The following is a 6,305-nucleotide window of genomic DNA, read 5'->3' on the forward strand; positions in this document are numbered from 1 at the left end:
TTAGTAAACAATCAAAAATACATTGCTTGGTTCCCTACTAGCCTTACGTACTCTGGTATGTTTAACTATTCAGCTGTGAGCTACCTGAACTGACTGCCTTCTATTTCGACTTTGTTCGTTTTCATTTCATTTTTGTGAACTTTACACTTGCACTGCCTTTAGTGCTGCAGATGTTCTTATGAGCTTAGGAACACCATCTAGGAATTTCTTGTAAGGGCGACTGCTGCTCAATTTATTTTAACGTTGTTACATTTGTTTGAACAAATTATATATATATATATATATATATATATATATATATATATATATATATATATGTGTGTGTGTGTGTGTGTGTGTGTTTTGTAAGGATTTACAAACTTTGTTGCGTCAGAAGGGTCCAGCAGCCTGAACGTCCTGGCATGATGGTCAAGGCGCTTCTTTCTGCGGACTGGTCGTGAATACTCGCAAATATTATCGAGATTTGCTAGGACATCGCTACGACAGTATAAAGTTTAAAACAGTAACCTCAACCCGTTTCGGCAACTCTGTTATTTATAGAACAATTAGTAGCTTCACTGGAGTATTAGCCTAAACGTGCTTTAGAGTGCGGATCTTGAACTTTACATACTCCCATACTAGAGACAGATATTTCCATGAGCAAGATTAATTTTAGTTATTTGTGACAATTTGCAATGAAAGCCTTGCTTTTGTATGTTAATTTTTTTATTTAGGCCCCAGTTCATTTTTCCCTGCTCGATGGAGAAGCCAGTTGACTTGCCAAGTGACGTATCCGTTAGCTCCTCTGAGAAAATTTCAGCCTACATCGTTTTCGTTGAGAATTTGTAAATATTTACTTATTTACGTGGAAGGCCTGTTTGGCTCGCGCAGCCAAGTCTTGTAGGTGTATTTTTTATTTCATTGACAGTAAGTGCCCCTCACAATATAACGATATTATAATAGGTACTCTTTCACTTGTCCCGAAAACACTCAGCGAAAGACTTGCATTTGCTACATACCAACAGTACTCATTTGGTACAAATGCACCCGTTCTTTGAAATAAAATATGCAAGCGAAAGTTACCAACCGCATCAGCAGGATACATCGGTAGCTGTGTTTGGTGAAACATATTATCAGAGTCCAGTATTTGTGGCTAATGTGTAACCCTTTCTTTAACAGGCCCATTAAAATCGAGCAATGATGACCGCCGCTTTGAATCGTTAATTTGGTCTTGTTGAAGTAATTTCTGATCGATGCAGCACTTTCTAGTTGTAACTTTAGTCACTTAACATTCAGAATCAAGTTTAGTTTGCCCGTTTTGATAAAACAGTGGTTTTTGACAGACCTTTGCGCAAGCCAGTGTGTGTGCGTTGTTGAGAAAATGTGCATGGCTGGCGAACTCAAGAAAAGGGCGTGCCCCTCGTGCTTTTGCTACAGTAACATCAAAGTCATGTATTTAAAATAACTTTTGCCAGTCAAATACAAAATACAGTGGAAGCTTCACAATCTGACAGCATTGGGCAGAAATAATGGCCATTATTTCGAGTTTTATTCATTTATTTACTTTATTTACAGAATACTGCGGTCGAAAGACCAAGCAGGGGGGCAGAATAAAAAGTGATTCACAATGTAACCTAAATAAAAAGAAAGTTCAAGCAATAAAAACTTGTTAAGGCACTAGAACACAGGAGAACATTTGAACAAAGTTAAATAGCAGCAAAAAATTGCAAATTGAAACCAGAGAATGCAAATCAAATACAACGTGAGACAGTCTGAGATCTTGAGTTGTACGGTTAAAAACGGAAAGATACATAGTTATCGAAGTCAGGATTTTCACTATCACTTGTAGAATGCTTCAAAAGGTAACGCGTTCCAGTCATTGATAGTCCGAGGAAAGAATGAGTTCATGAAAAGATTAGTACAAGCGAAGTAAGGTTCAAGAGTGTAACTGTGAGTATATCGAGTTTATCTTTAGATTCAATTTCCTATACAAGTTTCTGGACAAATGTTACATTTATGGAAATAAAGTGTGTGTAGAAATTTCAGCCGGGCAACAGCTTTTCGGTATTGTAAAGTAAGGATATCATTCATGGCTATGATCGTTGTTGGCGAGTCATTTCAGTGGTAGGCATTAAAGATTAAGCGAACCGCCTTTCTCTGCACCATCTCAAGCTTCTTAACATCTTTCTTTATGTTTGGGTCCCAAACGACACTAGCATAATCTAACTTTTTCTTATAAGAGCATTGTAGGCCAACATTTGGACTTCTGAGGGCGCTGTTTTTAATTTGTGTCTCAAAAAACCAAGCTTTCTAGAAGCATATCAGCATGTTTTGTTATTGTGGCTTGACTATGTTAGGTGGCTTGTAATTTTTATGCCCAAATATTTATATTCGTTAACCTCAGTCAATGGACAGTTGTTGAGAGAATACGTATAATTAAAACGGTGTTTCTTATTTGTTTTATGCATGACAACTGATTTATCGCTATTTAATTTCTTTGACCAATCTTCACACCACTTAGAAAGGGCACAAAGGTTGGATTGCAGGCATGTTTGGTCATTCGGAGCAGTAATCATTTTAAAATGTATGCAGTCATCTGCAAAAAGCTTTATGTGGACTTGTGATGTGTCTATTGATTTAACAATTTCACTTATATACACTAGAAAGAGAATAGGTCCCAAAACACTACCTTGAGGAACTCCGGATGATACTGGTAGAATACCAGACATGCAGTCATTCACTTTAACATACTGCTTGCGATTGTCAGGGTAAGAACGGATCCAGTCAATCAGGTTAACAGGTAGACCTAGAACATGTAATTTATAAATGAGTTTGCTATGCGTGACAAGATCGAAGGCTTTACTAAAATATAAATATAAGCATCAATTTGATTCCCCACATCAAGCGACGACGTAACCTCATGAATTGTTGTAACTAGCTGCGTTGTGGTCGATAATTTTTTCCTGAATTCGTGCTGTAATGTCGACAGCAGGCGGTTTTCTTAAAGAAATGTTGTGACGTAATGTGCGACTATCTATTCCAATAGCTTACATGACGTACACGTTAAGGAAGTAGGCCTGTAGTCTGCAATGTTTAAACGATCCCTTTTCTTAAATACCGGTACGACACGTGCCATGCGCCAGTCATCAGGAATGAAGGAAATTTCGAAGGATAAGCGAAAAACGTTTGTTAAAGTGGGCGCAACGGGTTCGGCATATTTACGCTAAAATGTGTTGGAGATATTTTCTGGGCCAGCTGAAGATTTATTTTTCAGGTTAAGCAGCAAAGAAAATATACCCTCATAAGTTATGAACTCGGAAGACATTACTGGAAGAAGGTTGTCATGTGGTGATTCGTGTTGGGGAGCAGAAAATACGGAGCAGAAGTATCTCTTAAACTGATCAGCGAGAACCGACGCATCATTTACAAAGGAACTATCAACAGTTAACTGGACGTATCATCCGTTAGTTCTAAATATCGTCAGAATTTTTCAGGGCTTTTCATCATACATTCAGGTAATGAATGGGTGAAATACCTAATTTTTGCGTCGGGGAGTTTGGAAGCAAGGTTGACTTTTAATTTAGATATCCCACTAACTGTTTATGTTTTTTGGGTCGTTTTAGCCTACGGTGTAAATGAATGATTTCTCTTGTCCTCCACGGGTTATTTTTGTTAGTGTGAACATATTTGGAGGGGACAAATTTTTCAGTGCAATAATGAATAGTTTCTTTCAGAGCATCGCAGATAGTTGTGATGCAGCCCTGCATGTTATCACGAAATTCCCACAAACAATCAAGTATTGCATGGTCATCAACTTTAGCGAAATCTTTTATTAACTTTTTTCCTTGTTTTTTGTGCAACTTCGTATCACAAAGCGGAAAGGAAACGTACACCGCCTTGTGGTCCAACACACCATCAACCACATCCACAGAGCATATAGAAATATCATTACTAATAAAAAATTATTCCATTACCGAGGGGCGCTTCCCGCTTCTCTGGTGTACTCCGTAACAATTTGTTTTAGACCACACATAATTACAATATCCACAAGAGGTTTTATGTCCACATCGAAAAAGCAAACGGGGTCACGCCAATCAATGCACGGAATATTAAAATCACCGGCGAGTATCACCCTGTTGTTAGAAAACTCAGCCATATGATCGCACAGTTTGGAAATGTATTCAGGAGAAGCCGATGGAGGCCTATACACAGCTCCCACGATAGAGATATGGCCCCAGCAGTTTGCTCTGAGGAAGAAACTTTCATGACCATCGATTTGGTTTATTACAACACCTGTCAATGAATGCCGTAAAACAATGGCTACGCCGCCGCCCCTACTTGGCCGATCACAACGAAAAATGCTATAGTTTGGCGGTATTAAAACGGAATCACAAGCGTTGTCATTTAACCAGGTTTCCTTGATTACTGGTATGTGTGGATCATGTTCAAAAAGCAACAGTTCAAGTTCGCCAATTTTATTTACAGTGCTCTGAGCGTTGATATTTAGTATCCTTATATATCTTGCCTCTGTACGTGTTGTACGTCAACGAGTGGCGTCCCGCTGCTTTGGAAGTGCTACACGTTCATTTCTGGTATTTTCCCATACAAATATGGTGTCATCAGTTTTCAACTTATCATGCAAAAGAGATACGCGCTTCATATTCACTCGGTCAACTTTGGCGCTATCCCAAAAAAGCTTGCGCACGCGCAGTGTTTCATGACTATAGCTATTTTGAAGGAAAATGTTTGTCCCTTTAAGTTTGTGTTTTGATTGATAGCCTGCTTTTCATTAAAATCTCGAAAATAGGCTATTACTGGGCGTCGGCCAGCGCGGCGCGCCAAGGCGTTGAATACGGGCTATAGACTCGCATTTAGCTCCAAGTTTTTTTTTCAAAAATGTCTCTAACAACACTTTTTCTTAATGATGCCTCGTTTTGCCTGCTATTTTCTAAAATGCCATAAACGATTATGTTTGACTTTTGATTGCGATCTTCAAGGTCAACAAGTTTTCTGCTTTGCAAGGCCACTAAATTTTGAAGGGATAATGACGATGATTGAAGCGCTGTAATTAGCGCAAGCTTTCCTTTGGTTCTTTCATAAGTTGCTCTAGTGATTTTAAACGTGAGTCAAGATCATGAATGAGCTGTACACACTCGCTAAACCTATTTTTTATTTCAGTAACCTCGGCGTGAATATCGGCCTGGCCCTTCAGTACAATCTGTAAAATATCAGCTGTGGAGGGACCCGGGTTGCTTTTAACATCGCCACAAACCAAAATTCGAAGAGCTACGTAACAGTCGTCGGCAATACTCAAACAAGCGCCTGGGCACGGCAAAACGAATAAAAACAACTCATCTCTACTCCTAATTGTAGAGAGTGAACAACTAACCTGCACAGCGAGAACAAACTTTTTGGTTAGCGGCATGGTCGCAGCCGTTTCGCTGTGCCCACAGCTGAAGTAGTTCTGTGGTAGTGCTTTTATACTGTCCGTGGCGCATGATGTCATGGATATGCGCAGATCCTGAAGAGGGGTGTCCAACATGCCTGGCGTGAATGTTGATCTTTTTTGCGGCCGTGTGTCTGAGCTTGCGTTGGTCGCACTGGGTCCAAGGCACACGTTGCACGAAGTTGGTACGCCGGCGATCGCTAACAGGAAAACCTTCACAGCGAGAACAAACTTCTTGGTTAGCGGCATGGTCGCAGCCGTTTCGCCGTGCCCACAGGTGAAGTAGTTCTGTGGTAGTGCTTTTATACTGTCCGTGGCGCATGATGTCATGGATATGCGCAGATCCTGAAGAGGGGTGTCCAACATGCCTGGCGTGAATGTTGATCTTTTTTGCGGCCGTGTGTCTGAGCTTGCGTTGGTCGCACTGGGTCCAAGGCACGCGTTGCACGAAGTTGGTACGCCGGCGATCGCTAACAGGAAAACTTTCACAGTGAGAACAAACTTCTTGGTTAGCGGCATGGTCGCAGCCGTTTCGCCGTGCCCACATGTCAGCTGTTGAGTAGAAGGCTGATGCTAGGAGTGAGGAAAAATATATTCTACAAAAAGATTTCTAAAGGTCTGCCACATGTGTAAAGTGTGAGGGTGGCCTTCTCAGCCAGTTTCCAGCTTCTTTGGTTTAGCTTGCATTGTTATATCAAACAAATGGCCGCATTTATTGCCACTACTTGATCCTATGGTGTAGTCATCAGGCACGCATTATTCCGCAGCTGCGCCGCAAAAACACAAGCACTGCTCAAACTATCTTGCAACTACACCTTAAGTGAATAAGGATGAGCTTATTATAGTACGAGTATCACTGTACCTCAGCTTCAATTTTTTG

Source organism: Rhipicephalus microplus, chromosome 2, assembly GCF_043290135.1.
Source record: "Rhipicephalus microplus isolate Deutch F79 chromosome 2, USDA_Rmic, whole genome shotgun sequence".
Taxonomy (NCBI): Eukaryota; Metazoa; Arthropoda; class Arachnida; order Ixodida; family Ixodidae; genus Rhipicephalus; species Rhipicephalus microplus.